The 23154-nt window shown below is 40.8% G+C and overlaps 1 protein-coding gene across 1 annotated transcript in view; it reads left to right on the forward strand.

Annotated features, from left to right (window-relative positions):
• The first annotated feature begins 4985 nt into the window (after window positions 1–4985).
• The window catches only part of rerea (arginine-glutamic acid dipeptide (RE) repeats a), a 403494-nt gene continuing 385325 nt past the window's right edge, over window positions 4986–23154 (forward strand). The window contains exon 1 of the mRNA XM_057829516.1: window positions 4986–5320. The gene's annotated coding sequence lies outside the window, so the exon portion shown is untranslated. The remainder of the gene's footprint in view (window positions 5321–23154) is intronic.

The raw sequence follows: 23154 nt of genomic DNA on the forward strand, positions 1-23154 counted from the left end.
TTGGGGCGGGGGGGCACAACATGTTGATGACTCTGAAATGCAGTGTCATCAATAAAATTAACTTACAAGAATATTCATACTAATAAGTTGAAAATGAGGGTTTTTTTGTTTCCCATCATTCTTGAGGGGAATGCTTAGGACAGCTATACTTTTTGCCAAGATCGTCATCCATTGCCAGTGTCGTGCCAATGTACTTACCCCCGTCAAAAAGTGTATCCCCTGGGTGGAGCCACTGTGCTGCACTGATTTGCTTGATTTTCATGTTTTGGTAATGTTTTTATCAACAAGGTTTCAAAACATGGCCTGTCCATCAAAATAAAAAATTAAAATTAAAAAAAAAACTTTTTTCTCTCTGTCGTATAACGTAAAATACGTACTGAATGTAAAATAAGGCAATGCTCTACTGTTTTACTTGTAGGATGACCTGTAACTGTTATTACAGTAATTCAAGTCCCGTATGGAGTTTCTCCAGTTTAATAAATGTTGATGTCCAAAATATATAACTGTGGTTCTTTTCTGGCTTCAATTAATTGTTTAGGTTGATATAACTCATAACTAATGTGTGTGTGCGCTCCCGCAGCAGGGGATACAATTTTTGATGGGGGTAACTACATTGGCAAGACACCGGTGGTGGCTCTGTTGTACAATTAGCGTCTTTAGTGGGGCAAATTGAAACTCCGCTCACCATTTTGACGGTGGTCTCTTGCTTTTCATGGTCCACATTTTTAATCATTGGTTCTTGCTTAGTGGTTGTTGTCGTTTTTGAAAGCTTAGGTTTGAAAGAATTTTGCCCTTTTCGGTCTTCGGTGGTTTTGGCTAAGCAAAGCAAAGGACCGTCTAAGGTGCTAGTCACATGATCTGTTCGAAAAATAATTTTGTCCCATTATAAAATATATTTTTTCATTTCATTCATTGTTGTAGTTTGTTTTAGTGTTTTACAACTTTTATAGACAATATTTTACAGGAAAACTCTTAATTTTAAAATCAATATACAGTGGTACCTCTACATACAGAGTTAATCCGTTCTAGGACCTTGTTTGTAAGTCAAAATGGTAGTATGTCGAGCAGGCCTGGATCTAGGTGTACCCACCAGAGTCGGCATTACGAAATCTTGAGGGGGCAGCCCCAATGCAGGCTTTTTTTTACGCCCTGCATTTCTCTGGGCTTAGGACCGGCGCAAGTAGGACACTAGCTTGTGTCTCGTTGAGGGGGTTGTTTTGGGGGTTTATTATTATTATTATCTCGCAGTCGGCGTGATGTCACGATGACGTCATCTCACATAGCAACATGTCGCCATTTTGAGATGGGGGCACGCACAGGTAAACATCCGTAGACAAACGTTGCCTGAAATTCATATATTTCAGCTGTGTTTTGCGTCTTTTTTTCATAAAAATGTCCTAAACATGACTTATTATTATCACGAGTCACTGCCGACAGACACGAGGAGGCGATACAACTTAAAAACTTAAACGAGAAACTCAAGCAGGCGGTCGAGGAGAGAGATGTTCGCATCAAGAGGCTGGAAATTTTGGCTGACGATCTCAACCAGTGCCTACGCGCAAATGAGCTCATCATTTCTGGATTACAACTGACGCCTAGTCCAGGTGAGACAGTGGCGCAACTGGCAATTGCTAAGCTGAAAGCGTATGGAATAAACATGGAACTGCTGGACATCCGTCGCTGCTTTCTGCTCCCATCTGGGGGGAGAAGACCGGCGACGGTGCTCATGAAGCTGGCAGACCACAAGACCAAGACTGGCCTGCTTAACCAGCGCCGCCACCTGAAAGGGTCGAAGATTTTTTTGAATGACAGCTTGACTCGCCGAAATGCCGAAATTGCATGAAAAGCACGTCAATTCAAGAAAGCTGGGAAAATAGCATATTTGATCTGGGTGGCGGTACCTTCAACACCTGGGTCTCGGATTGCAGGATCCTTGTCAAGATGCAAGATATGAAGATTAAAGCTATTACGAGTCTTGACCAGCTGACGAAAATTAATGATGACATCTGAAACCACACTTCTGGACCACAACTTCTACAATAGCTGCATAACTGTAAATACTGCACAGTGGACCAGTATAACAAATCGTGTATGTGGACGGTAAACTGAAACTTATTAAACGCATGAGTCTCTACAAGAATCTTGAATACATTAAGGATGATCTACTAAAGATAACAAAGGCTATGACTTTAATTTGCACGGATATAACATGACACGTAAAAACATAATTATCTGCTGTGTCTACCGAGCTCCTGATTCAAATGTCTAGTTTACTGAGTATATGGAAAAGATACTGTATGTTTTTCGCTGTGGAGACGTCTACAGTGATCTTTGTGTGCGCCAATTGTTGCCACCGTGTACACCTTAGCAAAGTATCCTTTTAAGAGACTTATAGGAAAAGCATTTTGAGTTGCTACTCACACCAGCTGTGATAACACATAATCACTTTTGCCACACACATGGCCACAACAAAATGTTCCCACAGCAAACAGATGCAAAAATGTCAGGGACATGACAGAGCCATAACTTTGCACGCCCTGAAGTTAATCGAGCTGCTTGACTGGACGCTGAGTTACTAAACCCAGATTGTTGATTGTGTTATTGTACAGTTTTGTAGCCGTCTGATGTATGTACCATGTCTGAATGTGCGTCTTTAGTTGTATGGGGGATGGGAAACTGATAAGCATATGCTTCTTCCCGTCTGCCTTTGTCTTCTTCTTCGGTTCCTTCGGGCAAATCATATCACATTTTGTAATTGTCACTGATACCGATGATGATGACAATAAAATTATCCCCCCCCCCCCAAAAAAAAATTAGCGTGTATTGGCCTGCAAATCTGCCCATACAAAGTCCCAGCTGATAGCTGGATAAACAATCCAAAGGAATTGCCTGCAGTGGAGTTCGGAAACATCTACAACTCCCTCATAAAGTAGGCCAGTAAGTGGACCTTTATCAATTACGTGGAATATGTACTGTGTGGAACTAAGAAAACTGGTAGTATATACGGAGTGATTATTTCTGCCGTAACCGGTAATTCGCCTCCAAGCGTTATTTAGCCGTGAACACGTCACGGCAAAATAACCAATTCCCACCAGGCCAATAATATACCGATTGACCGATCAGAGCAGTTCACGGCAAAAGAAAAATAACGCTTTGCGAGTTGTCTGTTACGGTAATAATAACCACTGCCTAGTCTATTGAATCCTAGCAGCTAATTGGGGCAAAAAAATAGATTAAAGTTTACTCACCAGTAATAAAGTGTCGGCTGCAAACGTACGTGTGCCTGGATTTAGGTTCCCACTGGCGAGAATGGTCCACGGAACCGTCTTCTCGTACTGTTCCTTGATTGATTGCTTTCAGTCATTTGCTTGTCTTTTTCTTCTCTAGAGGAAGAATGAAGAATTTCAAATGCGGCTCCGAACTTCCTTGTGTTACAACCCGCAACACGGCAACTTTTAGTCATTCCGACGGAAAAAAAGACCGCAAATAAGACAAAAGTTCAACACGTTTGTACTACAATGCACGACAGAGCAACTGCTTGTGACTCGTGTTTTGCCCCCATTTATATATGGGGACGCTTTGTTGTGGCTGGTGATGTCATTAATGCCCGGATGTCCAACTGCGAGAATGTGTCTGGAGGAGAGAGAGGAAGCGCGCGGATATCAAACGAGGTTGGAAAAACAGCTTGTTTTGGTGATTGATTGTTCGGCATGGTTGCGGCCAACAGTAACCGTTAATCCTGCAATAAAAAAGTAGGTGAGACCAATTCTCCGTGCGTACTCTACATCCAGTGCGACGCTACAATAGATATTCCCGACATTTTGACTGGGTGGGCACGACTCATGTCTGGGTGGGCCGTGCCCACCTCGGCCCCCCCATACATCCGGCCCCGATGTTGAGCAGGATTTTCCCATAGGAATACGTTATAATTCCATTAATTTGTTCCACAGCCCAAAAACTACACTAAATCCTTAATAAATAGTGCTGGTACTATTACAAATGGCAGTTACACGTAGCAAAACAAATACACTATAAATAAAAATCGGAATAATAATATAGTAATAATAATATTACATGTATTAATGTAACGAATCGGGTTCTAATGTGGCGGACATTTTTTGCTGTACCTGAACGTACCGTGGGGCTGACGTGCCAGAGACAGAGAGCGGTGAGCTTGAGAGTTTCACTTTCAATGTTTTCTTGAGAACACCATCAACCGCAGCAGACAGTAGGTGTCTTGTGTTGAATAAGTTGTGAAATAAATGATAAAAACGTCTTCTTTGGAGATGTTACAATAAGAATTTTCAGCTTAACTTATAAAGACTGGCGAACGATGGTCGTAGGAGGACCGTGGAGATTTTATTGAGCCATTTCACGGATGCCCACGCCACGTTCATCTTTTTTTTTTATAATTTGCATCTTCATTTAGAAGGTAAGTGCCAACTTTTTCCTTGTTTTATCACCTGTACCAACCTTTTCTCAAACCTGTGTTGATTTATCACACAAGAAAATCTGCCGTGCATTCGTCTGCGGTGCTGCCATGTCGTCGTATTTCGAGCATGTCGTCGGATGTAGAAGCAAATGGCGAGTCAAATTTTACGCCGGATGTCGAAAAGATCGTGTGTCAAAGCGATCGGATTTCGAGCTACCACTGTATAGGAAAGTCAATTAAATGCAATTATACTTTTCGGCCACCAGGAGGGGCATGGCCCCCCTTTAACTCCGCCTATGGTTATGCTGATATATCATCCCTACCAATGTTGAGACCAAACCTACGCTCTTGCCCCTCCCCAGCATAAAGTGTTCATGCAGGTTATGCTGTTATTTAGTCCCTACCAATGTTGAGACCAAACCTACGCCCTTGTGATATAAAGTGGGCCATGCAACTCCCGGGCTGAAAATGAGTTATACCAGCGGATGCGATGTTGTGGTATTCTCCCGTTTGGCCAGTGGGTGACGACATTTCCCCGGCTGAACTTTGAGAGCCCCCCGACTGTTCTCACCCCAACATGAAGAAGGATGCTGTCACGCTGAGTGCCTCTCACACACACCAGTCCGAGCATCCCGACTACCATTACTCCCTCTTTGAATCCCAACTCCATCATTTATGACAACGTTGCCCCCAACGCAGTGCTTTCACCAACAAGGCGACAAAAAGACATACGAGGTGGCCCCGCGTTTATAGTGGCTGACGACCACTCGGCTAACAAACATTGGCTAATTGCCCCCGCCGCTGCTCTGCTTGCCGCTGGCCGCTATTGTTTGTTGTTGCAGCCTCTCATCAAACAAATCACAGATGTTGTAGATCAAGCTCTCCAAGGTAAGAGCCGTGAGCACACACCGTGAGCCATCTTCTTTTGCTTTCCGATCAACGTTCCAATGAAACACTGGCACATAATGCGGCGCAATGTGGCTTGTTTGGAAACGTCAGGCAGCTAGCCGATCGGCTAATTTGCCTGCTATTGCTCGCTTATCAGGGAAGCTAACGCGGCTAGCCGGTTAGCAGCAGCCGCTAGCACTGATTGGAAGCGGAGCGGTCTACTTTCTGGGTACCAACAACTCGTTTCGCGTGTTTTTGCGCTCACAACCGCGCTGCGCAAAAATCACGGCTCTGCGTTCGGGTGCAGCGCAGTGAGCGCTCCTCATTTGAAATAAATGAGCCAGTGCAGAGAAGTGCATGTGTGTGGTCATGTTCCAGGGAGTAGTCGGAGCCCACTCAGCTATTGTCATTAGCTCATGGAAATTGGCAAATGCTATTTGAGGGCAGCATTTGTGATTGGACTGTTTGCAAACTCGCAGTTCAGAGCTGTTCCTGTAGGAGTTTTGTGCGGCAACGTAAACAAAACGCTAACATTGACAACAGGGAAGTCAATACTTGATATAAAGTGGGAGAATTTGTTTTTCTGTAAGCTGCAAAGTTACAAGCATCTCCATAATGGCCAAATAACACTAATACAACCTGAATATTCTTCTCACAAGTTCAGATTGGCAGTGGTATGACAAACCTTTTGGAGTTTCTCACGTTTCTGCATAAAATCACCATCAAATCTGATCTGATTTTTGTCTAAACCACACAGATCAAAAAACAGTGTCTGCTTTAACTAAAACCACCCAAACATTTTCATATTTTAATGAGGATATCATGCAAACAATGACAGAAGGAGGAAAAATAAGTCAGTGTGCCTCTGCCTAAGGAGACTTAAGGAGCAATTGAAACCAATTTTTACCAAACAATTTAAGTTAGGTGTGTGCCCAATCACTGATGAGTGATGAGTGCACACGTCAACTATATGTAAAACTATGGCCAAGAATGGTGTTCATGGGAGGACTCTACGGAGGAAGCCGCTCCCGTCTTAAAAAAACATTGTTGCTCGTTTAATGTTTGCAAAAAGGCACTTGGACACTCCACAGAAGTTTTGGCAAAATATTTTTATGGACTGATGATACCAAGGTTGCATTGTTTGGGAGTAACACAAAACGTCATGTGTGGAGGAAAAATGGAACATCAACACCTCATCCCCACCGTGAAGCATGGTGGAGGGAGCATCATGATTTGGGGCTGTTTTGCTACCTCAGGGGCTGGACAATTTGCAATCATTAATGGAAAAATGAATTCAAAAATTATCAGGATATTTTTCAGGAAAACCTGTGGCCGCCTGTCAGACAGTTAAAGCTAAAAAGAGGATGGATGCTGCAACAAGACAATGATCCAAAACACAGAAGTAAATCAACTTAAGAATGGTTTCAGAAGAACAAAATACACGTTCTGGAGTGGCCAAGTCAAAGTCCATATCTGAACCCCATTGAAATGCTGCGGCATGACCTTAAGACAGCGATTCATGCTAGACGTCCAGGAATCTGACTGAACTACAGCAGTTTTGTTGAGAAGAAGGGGCAAAGATGAATCCTGTTCAATTGGCCAGACTGATCTGCAGCTACGGGAAGCGTCTGGTTGAAGTTATTTCTGCCAAAGGGGGGGCCACAAAATATTAAATGTGATGGTTCACTTACTTAGTTTTCCCCCCTTCTGTCATTGTTTGCATACTATCCTCATTAAAATAATGAAAACCTATAAATGTTTGGGTGGTTTTAGTGAAAGCAGACAGTTTTTTACATCTGTGTGATTTTGACAAAGATCAGTCCACATTTGATGGTGATTTTATGCAGAAATGTGAGAAATTCTAAAAGGTTGATACGTTTTCATACCGCTGTACTGAATAAAAAGCAACTGCAGTCACAATAAAAGAGAGGAATACAGGAATAACCCATAAGAATAGAACAGTAGAACATCATGTTATCAACAAGCATAACAAAGTTAAACAGTTATGCATGAAGAAATCCAATGAATGACAGCAATGCAATGAACCAGGTCAGATGAGCAAATATTTCACTTTTGATATGTGCACAAAAGGCTGCCTACAGTGTGTTTTTATTTTATTTTTGCTTCTTGAAAAAGCTGCTTCTGATGTCTTATCAGCATTTAGCTCAAGGACAGTTGCTGGAATGTTCGGTTTGAGCTATATCTTGGTTAGATTACAAAGATGCACCATTGCTCCCTCTGGCTAAAATATGATGAGGCCTAGCGAAACCTTGATTGTCTGACACAGTCCGTTCCCACACTCTTATCAACCTCAAAATGATCCACTTACATAAATTATCAATGTAACAGATTTGATTTTGAAATGCTCAGAGTTCAAATGTACACTTAAATGGCACCTGTCCATAACGTTACACTAAAAACTGACAGCTTAGCTAGCTTATCGTATTTTCACAGTAAAAGGCCTTGTTCAGACTGGCATCCATAAACAAGTTTTTAGACCATCGGGATTGAAACTGGATGGCTCTTATGTAGTTTGAACAGTCCCAAAACAAAGAAATCTGATCTGAAACCACATACGGGAGGTCGTTTCATGTCATATTATGGACAAAATGCTTCTCAGAATGAAAGGTTTTGACTGTTAATCCACGCTGGATGACGCCTTTGTTGGCGCAGCAATCTGGCAGGTGTTTAAAAAATGTGGCTCAGTCATAAAGCAACACTAGGTAACTTTTCACCCTCCATCCATCCATTATCTTCCGCTTATTCCGGGGTCGGGTCGCGGGGGCAGCAGCTTTAGCAGGGAAGCCCAGACTTCCCCCTCCCCAGCCACTTCAGCCAGCTCCTCCGGCGGGATTCCAAGGCGTTCCCAGGCCAGCCGAGCGACATAGTCTCTCCAGCATGTCCTGGGTCGACCCCGGGGCCTCCCGCCGGTGGGACATGCCCGGAACACCTCTCCAGGGAGGCGTCCAGGAGGCATCCAAACCAGATGCCCGAGCCACCTCAACTGGCTCCTCTCAACGCAGAGGAGTAGCAGCACGACACCAAGCCCCTCCCGGATGACCGAGCTTCTCACCCGACAACTTTTCAACCTTTGTAAAATATTTTCATAACATTCATAACGCCTATAGAGGCGTGTGAAATTTCCGATTCTTAGATTATTCGCTATTCGGCCGTGGAAGATTCGAGAACGATTCACAAACATCCAAATTCCGATTATTGAATTATACCAGGTAAAGCGGAACTAAAACACAGAGAGTATATATCATGTTCAACTCATGCCGCTAGTAAAAAAAAACAGTAATACCTGACTGCGGCCAACAGCCGCTACAAACATACGTCACATACGGCTACAGTAGATATCACATATCTGTAGAACTAGATGTGAAATGACAGACGGCGGCGGCGTTAGAACATGTAAAGAGAACTGGATGCGAAATGAAAGACTTGCCGGCGTTAGTAAACAGCCGCCATCTTAAAGCAATAGACTCCTCTAGAAGGCTCTGTTGTAGCGAACCTAATTAACTTTTTATCTTTTTATCTGAAATACTCAAAAATCTTTACTTGAATCTATCTTTAAATGATGAAACAGTTTGACATGTCAAAAGTAGAAGGGAAATTATGGAATAACGGGAGCAATTTTAACTACTTTAACGGTTGATTCACAACATTAAATGAATTGAATGTAGTTTAAAGTTGCTGATACAGAATGGGGACTTGAATATCTTGTATACTGTTATTAACTGTTAACTTGATATTGAAATAGTAGTTTGGTTTGGCCTAAGAGGATTTTTGACCAATTTTGGACGTTACAACATTAAAAGCGGGGGGGTGGGGCATCAATAATCAATTTATAATTGAATCGGAGCCTCTGAATCGTAATTGTTAGCTAATTGTTAGGTGCCCAAGATTCCCACCTCTAGTTGACTGACAACTAGTTGAATGACACTTCTATTATATCTTGAGGGGGTCTGTATAACTTTTGCCACACGAAAAAATCTACAAATGTGCTGACTGCTTTACGGCATGCGTCACTTCCCCCTTTCCTCGTTTATTATAAAGACAGAAGTCGTTGAGAACGCTTTCGCGCTAATTCTGCAGATATGGCAGAGCGACAAAAAGTTTTGTCTGAGGAGGGTAAAAAAGGGAGGTTACCAGGATTCTCAAGAATAAACATTGGTCCGGATTTCAGTCGCTGGCGTGACGCCCCCATATTATATATATTCAGATTATAGAACACATGCAAAGGATGGGGGTAATTTGGACAATTATTTTTCCTTCATTGTTATGAATGTACTTAAAAATGAATGAATGCGGTTGGCTGTGGAAGCTTTTTTTTTTTCTACAAATGTGATGTTGTTGACGTAATTATTTTTTCCCGACGTATTAGGAAAGGATCCTCTGTTTTAAAAAAAACCCTGCTAGGTGTAGACTTGGCTTAAGCCACACGGTAGCTAACCGTCATATGCTATTGTCTAGCCACAACTGGATTCATTACCTTATTACTATTCATCCTTTACACAGCCGCTGGAAACAGAAATGTTGTTTAATCCATCTGGAGGCGACGGGTGATCACGACTTTACGACACGTTGCAGGTGTGCGCTGGTCCTCATGAGAAACGCAGTCTTCCTTGAGGCAAAAACTACCGCCTTTGTCCACCGGCGTCGATAAAATTGACCAAAACTGAAAAGTTACCTAGTGTTGCTTTAACAGGCCCAAATCTGGTCACTTGCTACATGTAATGTGAATAGTCAGCCCTAAAGATCCGATTTGAGGGTAAATCTGATTGGAATCAGATTTGTCTAAACGCAGCCTTTGATGCATGGGAGCAACAGGTGTACCTTCAATGACTAGCCTGTTTTAAAAATGATTGAAAAAATAAGGTGCACTGCATTATAAGGTGCAGTAGTAGTAGTTGGAGTTACGTTATGCATCCACTAGATGGAGCTACGCTAAAGGGAATGTCATGCCATGATTAATCAATACCATATAAAAAGCGCATTGGAGGCTTTTAGGTGCGCCTTATAATGCAGAAAATACACTACTTTGGCATCTGGGAAATCTTTTTTTTAAAATCTGTGTTCTAAATGTCCTGTTTTGTTTGCAGTCCTAGCATGCATCTTGCACATCTTCAAATGTGTTTTAAGTTTTAACTGTTATTATTGTGCATAAAAGCCAACTGGTAAATGACATAATATTGTTTGTGTAATAGGAATACACCATGGAAAAAGTGCTTAGAAAATGGATTTCGTTCCACTGAAATGGATCTACATGACCTCTGCATTGTAATTTACATAGGTTGCTAATTACTACCAAAAAAAAAGTACTACTCACGGTTTCCAGTCATTTTTTAGTAATTAGCGTTTTCGTGTCGGTCTTTTTTTCCCCCGTTGCGCAGTGATATTGATACGGCGGAGTCGTATCGTCAGTGTGTAAAGCCATTTTAAGTCACGTGCACCAATAGGAGAGAAAGGACTGTTGCTATGCGCTTCTAAAACAAACAATATGGCGGCGACCGTGTGAAGCTACGACACGAGCGAAGATGAACCAAAGATAAGAAAACCGCATTCGGAATTTAGTCAAAAGGCATCAAAACGATGCTATATGCATCTCTCAATTGTCCAAGGGCGAAAAAGGTACGGAATTTGGAAAAAACGTGCAGAGCCCGCGTGGTTGCGTCAGACAATGGCTTTCTCTCCAGGCTCCGTCGAAGGATCTTGCTGAAAATGCGTCGACTGGGATTTTTAACGACATTGACTACAGGTAAGCCACACACACGCCTTTTGTTGTGAATAACTATGGGAGTTGTGGGCTTCTGGTCGGATCACATATGAAGTTAAGACTTGCAATGTGAGTTCTGGGCTGTAGCGGTCATTATTATGATGTTTGATTGTTAACTTTGAGCAAAAAGTTTAGATTGACAAATAACATATTATTTAGTCTCTTTAACCGTAGTTCCAAAAACCTATTTGATAATTTTATTCAGGAAAAAATGGCAGAATAGACAAGCCTATATAATTTGGATTGGAAGATTATGTAAATATGATATGGATGAAACAGTTCTCACATGGTTTATGTGTGTGTGCATGTTTTTCAGATCTGAAACACCCTTCACTGACAGCTACAACTTCTTCTGTGAGACCGTCGTCCATTAAAAGATTAGAGTTGACCAGGAAGTGCTGCGAATGGACAAGCTTGTGGAAATATGGCTTTATTGGGACCATGGAAAAAGTGCTTAGAAAATGGATTTTTTCAAAGCCAATACCCTAACCTAGTCACCAGCCAGAAATGTATCTTGATGTGAATACACAAAAATACAGATCTAGTGTTGCTGTTTTTGCTTGTTTTAAGTGTTATATATTAATTCAGGCAACACAAAATCTTTACCAAATGTCATAAACACATCTACCAAACATTTGAAACAAGTATTGGTGCCTTAGTATACACATAGGTGAATTCACAATGAGAAATGTAGCTAATTTCTTGAAAGAAACACTTCAACATTAATGATTTGCACCCAGCACAATGAAATATATATTGAATTAAGCTAAAGGCTTATGTGTCATATTAAAAATATCACAACCTACTATGCAATGAAATATATAAAATAAAAAATGCACGCCATTATCATAAATAGCTGAAAATCAACCCAATTGCTACCACACCCTCCTAAATGTGAATCATGGCAAAAATGGAATAAGACAAAAAAATTACAGGATGATCAAAAATATAATGTGCCAAAATCATAAGGTGATACTTAAAAAATGAAAGACATCACAAAAGAAGTGATGGACACGTGTTGAAGATAACTTCCAAGTTTTATTTCATGTTTCAGTAGTGCTCAAATGTGAGCACACCCAGCAGCACGGACAAAATCAAGCCACCATGAGAATTCCTCTCAAACGTGTGCATGTCGCAGTTATTGTCTTGATTGCAACTGTTGTTCGATATTTCACATCATCAGTACTTGCTGGACGTGTTGGTATGTTAAAGACAAAGTTCGTTATCCATCTTTATGGCACATAACGTATGTTATACACTAAGTGTATGTTCCACCACTTCCAGCAAATATTGATGACATGAAAGATTACATAGCAGACGCAATCAACGCGGGAGGGAGGAATTCTCATGTCAACTTGATGTTGTCCATGCTGCTGGTGATGGCCATATTTGAGTACTATGAAAACATGAAATTAAACTTAGTTACTTCCTACATCTGTCCAAGGTAGTTTTTTTTTTTTTTTTTTAATGTTTTTCGTTTTTGACATGGCATTTTGATTTTGGCACAGCCTTTTTTAATCACACTGTATATACACAAAAGGTTGGAATCATTCAAGTATGGTACTGTTGGTACACATTTATTTAAACATGGAAGTGTCTCATACTATAAAAATACACATTATTACACATACAAATATTGAAAAACGAATTAAAAAAAAAATAGAAACAAAAGAATAGTAAAACTACATGACAACATTACTCCTCAAAATCGCTTGACTCAAAGTCATCATCCCATCCAAGTGTCTTCTGTTTCTTTGGAAACATTCTCACATGCTTGGCACCAATATAAATCAGTACAAGAAAGTTTTGCAGACATACAGGAACATCTTCCCATGTCACAATTGGTTGCCTTTCAACTACAGTTGACTACTTGCAAAACAGTATCAGGGGTAGGATTTTTAGTCATCCATGTCACTGCCAACTGCCCATCCTCAATGTCCCACCCATTCCCAATGGGTGAAGGGGCACACATTTTAACTGTCAGACAACGTTTCATAATTGCTGCTTGATAGTTATCTGTCCTGCAATGTTGGTACAGAGCATCAGTTTTGGGGGGAATAGAATGTTCTGGCAAGACTGACGAGGCCATACAGAAAGATCTGCATTTGGCATCATTTTTGGCACATGACTGGCCAAACAGGTGGCACACGTATTTACACAACGTGTTAAATGTTTGTAGGTCAAGTTTAAAACTGCTGCCCAGCTTTGCAAACCCAGTCAGGTATTCTTTTTCATGACGTGCAAAAGAAAAGGTTTTTTTTGCCTTTGCCATGAAAGGCACAAGCAGAGTCACAACCTGTGAATGTATGGATGCCAATGAGTGCTGAACACACACTAGTGCCAGGAGCTGCAGAGACCTTAGAGACGTCAGTCCTCGTTCTGTTGCCTCCTCCTGTGAAAAAATGCAATTTACACTGTAAATCTATCTGCAGACTTACAGCAATCACTGCCATGTCAGTATCAGGGCTTTTATTGACTACAGCTTGATGTTCTTAAGCCAAAATGTTTATTTAACCATTGTCACCCATAACAGGTATGCAATAAAAAGTTCTACTGGATTCACTTTCGACACACTGTACCCTATATACATTTTATAACAAAGTGGTATTGATAACTGGGCTAAAAAATGGTATCGTTACAACACTAGTTTAAATAAGAATTTTTTGAGCATAAGTTAATAACAATTAACCTTGTAGTAAAGGCGTGCGTGTGGCTTACCTGAAGTGAATGAATGTCGTTAAAAATCCCAGTCGACGCATTTTCAGCAAGATCCTTCGACGGAGCCTGGGGAGAAAGCCATTGTCTGACGCAACCACGCGGGCTCTGCACGTTTTTTCCAATTTTCTGCCCTTTTTCGCCCTTGGACAATTGAGAGATGCATATAGCATCGTTTCGATGCCTTTTGACTAAATTCCGAATGCGGTTTTCTTATCTTTGGTTAATCTTCCCTCGTGTCGTAGCTTGACACGGTCGCCGCCATATTGTTTGATTTAGAAGCGCATAGCAACAGTCCTCGTCTCCTATTGGAGCACGTGACCTAAAATGGCTTCACACACTGACGATACGACTCCGCCGTATCAATATCACTGCGCCACGGGGGAAAAAAAGACCGACACGAAAACGCTAATTACTAAAAAATGACTGGAAACCGTGAGTAGAACTTTTTTTTTGGTAGTAATTAGCAACCTATGTAAATTACAATGCAGAGGTCATGTAGATCCATTTCAGTGGAACGAACCAACACAATTTTGGCTCAGCCAATACAGCCTATATTAAGGCTTTGCAAGTTTATACATGCTATATTTGAGTTACTCACAGTTGTTCATGTAGCATGGATTCATGAAGGTCTACATGCCAGTGGGATGGCATTGCTGCTTTGTTCCTCTCCTTTTAAATACTTTGCTGCCATCTTGTGGCTGGTATATGTCTATATCAGTGTTTACTTAACCTTGTTTCACATGTGCATTTACCAAAACTCTTTGGAATGAGATACTAAGCCAATGCTTTTCATATTCTAATATATCTGATATACTGTAGCTAAGCTAGCAAGCTAATACCATAGCAAATTCTCGTTCTAAACTCTTCTCATTTTGACAGCATGTTTTAAAAACAGGTCTAAATGTGACACTACGCTGTCCATAGGTCTGTTATACTTCCACATACCAAGTACGAGTCAACCTTCCACTGAGCAAACCAGTTTATCCTTCCATTAGATTGAGTGCTAGCAGTTGAAAGAAATCCCCAAAACCTGATCTAAAATGCCACTTTGTTGTCAACCTCATATGTAGATGCTAATGCTGCATACTGTTGTTGCTAATGGCTAGCGCTATGCTGACGTGGACACGACTGCTAATGGTATTCGCATGCATTACCTACAAATGCTAACGCTAGTCATCGTCTCCAACAGCTGGCATTGGCGACTCGTTGGATTTGGTGGTAGCTAGCTCTTTACCCGTTTTGTACTTTTACTTAATTGTGTACAGGCAGGCATTAGTCGATCGCTGCACTTGCATATCGATCGACCAAAAGGTGAATAGTTCTAAACACATACACGCCCCTTCATTGATGGGAGATTTGCATGTAACGCTAAAGCTACGATCTATAATATTCCTTTTTTATCAGTGGCATTTCTTTGGCGCGCTGCCCAGCCAAAACTGTTTGACCCAGCAACACCGTTCAAACACCAATACAACTGGAATTCTCGCACTAATCTTTCGTTTGACACATTCGTTTTTTCGGCGCACACAGCCTTGAACCGTTTGACTGATCGGCACCGTTGAAATATCGAAACAACCAGAATTTTCGCGCAACACAGAGAATTTTTCGAACGGCCCCGAAAAATTTTCCATTCGCCCATAAACGCGGACTAAAAAAAAAAAAAAGTTAAAAATAAATAAATAAATGAATAAATAAAAAATTCCGGGAAGGTGAGGTGGATAAAAGTTGTATACAGAATTTAGAAAAAACCTACGGTGCCCCCAAATTTGCCAACATTCCCATTCATTTCCAATAGTAAACCATTGACAGCAATGTATGTCCAAATTTCCCATTCATTTCTAATGGCATTTACATTGTATTGACGCCCAAGTACGCAAATGCCAATGAGGGCTATGTCACGTCCATGCCATTGAGGGTCATGTATGTTGATTCTATTGATACCAATTTACTTGGAGTCCATTGACACATATGTACTGTAAGTCGATGCCATTGACGGCCATGCACGTCAAAATTTCCCATTCATTTTCAATGGTGTTTACTTGCATTGATGCCCATGTACACATATGCCATTGACGGCCGTGTATGTCAATTCTACCGATGCCAATGTACTTGGATTCCATTAACACATATGTAAGTCAAGCAAGCCCCCATAGTAATTTTTCCAGAAATTGCAGTTTCTAATTAATACATAAAATAATTCAGGACAATAGTTTTTGCCAAAATTTGCCAAAAACATACCCATTCAATTTTAATGGCCAGAATTTCCCATTCATTGCCAATGCATGGGAATTTCATGGAAGTGTACCTGCAATGACCCCTGATCAATAAGTGGCCTGATAGCAACAGGAAGTGACCTCGAAATGCCCCATAATAAACAGGAAGTGACACAATATTACAACCATCACAGCAAAGCTACCATTGCAATTCCTCCACAAACTGCATTTTATTGTTTGAATTGGTTTCGTCATGTGCATGTTCACCGACGATAGAAAAAAACCCCAAAGACAACTCACTTGTTTCTTATTAAGTGACATAGCCCTTCCCGTGTCTTTGCTCAAGTCTCTCTCCTTGTCAGCTTGCCACATAAGTCTACGCTTCTATCAAATTGAATTACCTGAGAGCTTAAAAGCATTGCACAGTAAATCACAGCTATCTTCAACACTACATTATGTTTAATGCCCTTAAACAACCTGACGTGGACACGTGGGGCTATTTTCCAAACGCCAGTGCTCGTAATGGCTCAAGGCACCTTCTCAGTATGAGCAGTGGGAACATCTGGGTACCTCAAGACAGCAGTGACGTGCGGTCAGGGGAGGCAGGTGAGGCAGAGCCTCACCTGTCATCATGACAAAAAAATAATTATAGCATCAAATTTATATTAATATTTGTCCATTGCTCTTAATGTATGACTCATTTCAAACATTTTTTATAGTCAAAATCGCTGAATTTGCCCATTTCCTGTTCAAATAACGAAATGAAACGAGAGGTGCGGCAGCAACGAGTAAAGCCTCACCTCTGATTGCGCAATCCATAACAAACTGGGTTGATACATGGAATTGGAGCGTGCTGGTTGCCGTACATCTGCATGTCGCCATTATAATGTTTCCAGATACGTTTATTTGACCTGATTATCCACAGTCTGACTAATGTCTTTAACCCTTAAAGTTTAATGTTTGTTAGCGACATATTTAGTTTTGCTGATGGGAAATAAAACCGCAGTGAAAAGGCACAGGTTGCGGCAGATAGTACGCTGCCGCACAGAAAGGGGGCGAACGTGAGCCAACAGGTAATGGCGCCAGGCGAGTCAAGTGCACTGCGGCGAGCCGTTTTGTATTGTTTACTACGTCGACATCGGACTCCCAAAATGGAAGAGGATTATATATCCAAACTTAAAAAATTCTCAAAACTGGACTTTCAGTCAAAAGTGGACCTGATTAACAGAGGAAGACCAACGCCGGAGCTAAAAGGTTTGCTTCAAACTACGGGACAGTCTAAGATAACTCGCTCTTTTCAAATGGAGTGGTACACCCGAAAAGACTGGCTGTGTGGCTGTCCTTCGAAAAACCGCCTTTACTGCTTCCCATGCCTGGACTAACACGGGATATTGTGACATGAAAAATTTACCACGAAGTCTCAGCAAACATGAGAGATCGTACACTCACATTCAAAGCCAGACTGCTTTAAAAAATTTTGGAAGCTCAAGGATCGATTTGGCTTTGAACGAACAGCGGCGGCTCAACGTTAGCACCCACAAATCTAAGGTAAAGGAGAACCGTGAGATTTTGAAAGACCTCATTAATGCAACCTGCTTCTTAGCTAAGCAGGAGTTAGCATTTCGTGGTAACGATGAGAGGGCAAGCTCTACTAATCGTGGCAATTATGTCGAACTTTTGTACGCTTTTGCTGAGAAAGATGAGAGGTTAGCTAGACATTTGGACACATCCACTGTATTTTCTGGCTTGTGAAATAGAATACAGAATGATCTAATTGAAGCAATCGGTGATGTGATACAGTCGGAATAGGACCGATTCAGGACAACTTTCCTCCCTGGCGATCATCTCCATTGAGGCGGAGAGACTTTTAAAACTAAAGGAAAATAAGGAGGACTTTTACAACAAAGTAACTGAGGTTTTTGTGGCGAAGGGCAGGCGCATGGACTTTATCTACAAATAAAGGTAAGACCACAGTTTTCATTTCAATCTTAATATTTTAAAACTAAATATTGGCCTTAAATATAATATACTTTTTCTTTTCATGCTTTTTGTTGAGCAATCTGTATTAAATTGATTTAAGTATCAGATTCAAGTTTTAAAAACAACTGAATATTTCACAAAAGGTCAAAATTGAAATCTGTGGTTTTGTACACCACTCTGTACTCATTTATGTTGTATGAACTAAAGACTTGTGATGGAAATTCCAACACATGGAGAGTGTAGCGCAAATGCACGTTATTTTCTACCTTTATGTATCTGTAATATGTACCGTGTGTGTGTGTTTCGTGAAGAATGCTGATGAGATATGAAATAACCAGTAGTTAATTGAATAAGCTACCCTTTTTGGTTTATATATTTGTAAATCTGACACTTAAGGAGTCAGTGCCTCACCAACCACGAACCTCACCGCACGTCACTGCAAGACAGGATACGATTTGCGATATAAGGCTCATGATAATGATCTCGCAATATGGTGATACCACAATTATCGATAGATAGGTCAGGAAATCATTCTACAGCTTTGTACAATACTACTAATAAACAGAAAAGCAAGCTTATTTTCATCCTTCTGCTTTGAATTGGAATGAGTTTATGTCGAGTAGACGTCCAATCCGCTTGAAGTTGGGGGGATGGCAGCCCTGTCGTCCCTTCATCATTCAATCGGATTGAATGTCTATGGCCATCTGTGGCAGCCAATGTCAGACAATGAGTTCATTTTAGGGTATTTCAGATCATTTGCTTTTAATTTTCAGTCACTTCTTGTTGATTTGGGGGTATTTACAGGTCACTTCCTGTTGATGTTGGGTTACTGTAAAGAAAGTGACTCAAGAATGTCCCCAAATGATTTGTAAGTGACTCAAAATCAACAGGAAGTAAGTAACTTGTAAATGCCCTAAAATCAACAGGTAGTGACCTGTAAATGCCCACAATACTTGCTGTCAATGCTCTGGTTTCAGTGCCATTGACGGTGCTAGATGTCCAATCCAGTCAAAATGAAGTGGATGTCTAGCGCTGTCAATGGCGGCCAGTAGGGATGTCCCGATCCAGGTTTTTGCACTTCTGATCCGATACCGATACTTGCCGATACCGATACCGACCTATCTGAGCATGTGTTAAAGTTTAAAGTTATTTAGCCTCCTTACTTAGTTGTCAGACTCATGTTGAAAAAGGTTTTAGTACTCTTGATAACAACTAGCCAGCTGAATTAGGTGAGTTTGAATAACACACAACGGTTGGTAACAAGAAACTGACCTGTTTATTCAGTGACAAACACAGAACATTATAAATAACAAACAGAAATGGCATAGTCAGTAAAACGTGCAAATAATATTGTAAACTGTCTTAAAAAAGCAAAACACACCAACAACCTCAGTGGAAAATCCCACAAATCCCCCAAGCTATTAGATGCTTTTGATGTTTCGTGCATTAGTTAGAAAACTTGTATAAAAAGCCTCTCAGGTTTAAATAACGACTATTTCAGTATCAAGTTAACATTTTAAAACAGTAAATAAAATACTCAAGCCCCCATTCTGTATCAGCAGCTTTAAACTACATTCAATTCATTTAATTTAGCGAATCAACTGTTAAAGTTGTTAAAATTGCTCCCGTTATTCCATAATTTCCCTTCTGTTTACTTTCGACATGTGAAAGTTTTAAAACTGTTTGGAAGATAGATTCAACTCAAGATTTTGCCGATTTAGGGGTATTTTAGATAAAAAGTTAATTAGGTTCGCTTGGAAGGTTCACAACAGCCTACTCGGGAAGTCTTCTGCTTTAAGATGGCGGCTGTATACTAACGCATCTGGTTTTCTATCGTCAGCGAGATGTATTTCCGGTTTACACCATGTGGGGGCCAATTGGCCAGTGAAAGAGGAGAATGGGGGTGGGGGTGTCTATAAGACTATAAGCTAAGTGATTGAAAGGGGTAGAGTGTACTAGGCCTGAACGATATTGGAAAAAACTATTGTTGCGATTTTTTTTAGGTGTGCAATATATTGCGATATTATATTGCGATAGTAAAAAAAAAAAAAAAATAATAATAATTTTAAAGAAATATTCACTAGATGACTTGAATAGCTGTTTGGAAATACTTTGCATGACACACCGTGACCACAGTGTATTCATATAATACGGTTTCATTTGTGAATGATTAAGATTGCTGTATTATTATGAAGGGATCCAGGAAGCCATGTCTGCACAAAATAGATAATTTCTTGAACACAATATTTGACACTTCAACAGCAGCAAATACATTAAATGACAAATAAAAGAGCAGGTACATTCGTCCCCTGAGTTTTTGACAAAATATAACAATAAATAACAACTTCGGTAAAATAACAACAAAGTTGTAAACATATTTGAACAAAAATATTAAATATGACAAATAAGAGTTGTTCACAAACTATAACAATAAATAAGAACCTCAGTAAAACAATAAAGTTGTCAACATATTTGAACTTAAATATTAAATCTGTCAAATAAAAGTGCAAGTGCATTAGTCCCCTGAGTTGTTTACACAAAATATAACAATATAGAACTGCAAAACTGCAACAAAGTTGTAAAAATATTTAAAAAATATTAAGTATCAAAACTTTATGTGCAGCTGTACTATAGTTATTTGAAAAATACGATTTACAGTTAATTTAAATATAAAAGAAACAGAAACTCAATTGAACTTGTAAATAATTGAACTGAATAACAGCAAATAACTGATGAATAACAGAACCATTTTAACTCCCAAATTTATGTATTTGTCTGCATATCGTCCACCTTCCTTGCTCAGCAATTCTCAACTGGGTCTCATAGGTTTTTGGCCAAGACTACTAGTTTATCCACCATTGCAGGCTTGAGACAACAACGTTGGCACGTAACAATGTTCCCACCTGTACTAAAAAGCCTCTGATGGGAAGCTCGTAGCAGGAATGCATAGATACCTGCGTTTTAAATGGTCCCACATGTTCGACGGATTACTTCTTGTTGAGGCAACCATGGCGAGGCACTGTCAACAGGGCTGTTTTTTGTTCCTTATATTCTTGTCGATAGCCAAAATACTTCCAAAACTCCTTTTGGAGACAGTCTTCCCTATTCAACGTGTTGCTTGCTTTCACTTTGAAAACGGCCCCTCCTCCCTCCACTCCGCTCTAGCAGGGGAGGGGGAGGAGCCGATGACTGCGAGCTGGAGAGAATGAGAGACTGCACTCTCTTTCTCGCTCCTTGCTCAAAACAAACGTTTGTGGATTTAAAAAAATGAAATGAAAAAACTATCGCACGTCCTTGCGATGGGACTATTGCGCATGCGCACATCGCGATGGCGATGTTTAAACGATATATCGTTCAGGCCTAGAGTGTACACAAATCAGTTCTGTGATCTAGAACCCAGTAATCGTGTGAATCTCTTATGAGTGTAAGCCCGTTGGCGACCAACCCTACGCCGCCGCATCGCCAATCCCGGCACCGGAACCCCCAACCCGAGCATGCCCTACCACATCCAGCAGCACGCAAGCCCCACCAGGCGCGCGACAGCCACGCAGACGGGCGGAGAACGCATCTGGTTTTCAATACTTCATTGTTGCTAACGCAGTCGAGTCTGTCGAGTAGCATCTAGTTCTATATACATATGATATCTATTATGTCCAGTAAAACGTAGTTTGTAGCGGCTGTCAGCAGCAGTCAGGTATTCTTGTGTTTTTTATCCAGCGGCATGAGTTGAGCTAAAGCCGTGAGTTGAGCATTGGCATTACCCGGGTCTATTGCTGCGTTTCAGAAAAGTGGGATGTCGGACTTTTCTGACCTCCGACTAGGAAAATATAATTGGAACACCACTCGAACTGGGAGGTCCAAGTCGCGAAGTCGGAAAAAAAAAATAACTGCCCCGACTGCCAAGTTGTTTCAATCTGACGTCACTGGACAAAATGGCGCTCATGAAAACACAATAATGAAGTAAATCAAGTTTGAGACGCCATGTATTTTTTTCTCATACAGTGAATTATCTTTGTTGTGCTAGGTTTTTATATTGACGATCGGCAAAGGATGTAACTAAAAAAAAGGCAGTTAACTTTACAGTGTGGGCTATAACGCAGCCGTCGTTTTTCCTCAACTATTTGATCGCTTATAGGAAGGCAGGTTCGCTGGAGGTCAAAATGTCTTTGGATGGCCAAAATAAAAAACACCTCGTCGCGATCAGCCATCTTTGTTGTTTACATTTGCTTGGAACGCTTTGAGGTCGGAACTGGTACCATCCGAGTGGGATCAATCCGATTTCCCACTTCTCTGGAATGCAGCATAAGTGTTGGATGGTGCGTCTTTACTCACGAAAGATAATGGCTCGTCATCCAGAATGAATTCTTCGGCACTGACTCTTGTTATTCCCAGGGCTTTGGGACTGTCGAGTGCCAGTTTGTCACGCATAGCAAAAGTTTCTGCCAGTGTTAGTTGCGTAGGACCTTTCTTTTTGTCTTCGGTTTTCTTAACATACTCCTTATATTGTTTGTGGTGGTATTTCGCTAAATGCTTGATTAGGTTGGTTGTATTAAAACTTCTTACAGCTTCACCACCACGCTTGACTTTATTGTGGCTTATGTTGCACTCTGCCTCTTCGTCTTTGTCGTCCTTTAAGGTGAAATGATCCCACACAGCTGACATTTTTACCGATAAAGTCTCTCGGTAAATTGGGAGACAGTAATGTAAATGTAGTGTGTTGAAGGTGTGCCGTAAAATGCGGACCGGATTTTAGGGAAACCGAAGCAAAAACTGGAATGGATTAGGTAAATCGGTGCGCTGAAAAACCCGGACTGGATTTTGAAAAAAAAACTGGATCGGAAGTCAGGATCGGAATTTTTCCGTGTTCTGATCCCATACCGATGCGCATTTTTTTTGTGCATGGCCTTATGCCACTGACAATGACATTCTCCAGTTTCAACAATCCATACTTTACCAACATTTGCCCTTTCTTTGTTATATATTGTACCCTTTGGTTGTCTCACGTCTCTGACCGTTCTTGGGGGTTATTCACATTGCTATTTTTGTGTAGCGATCGAAAATGCTACTCAGTGACAGCCAACAAGCACTTTTAATTTTTTCATTAATTACAAATCTTAATTCTTTAATTTATTTACACTTCCTCC

The sequence above is a fragment of the Corythoichthys intestinalis genome, chromosome 2 (assembly GCF_030265065.1).
Source record: "Corythoichthys intestinalis isolate RoL2023-P3 chromosome 2, ASM3026506v1, whole genome shotgun sequence".
In the NCBI taxonomy this organism is placed as follows: Eukaryota; Metazoa; Chordata; class Actinopteri; order Syngnathiformes; family Syngnathidae; genus Corythoichthys; species Corythoichthys intestinalis.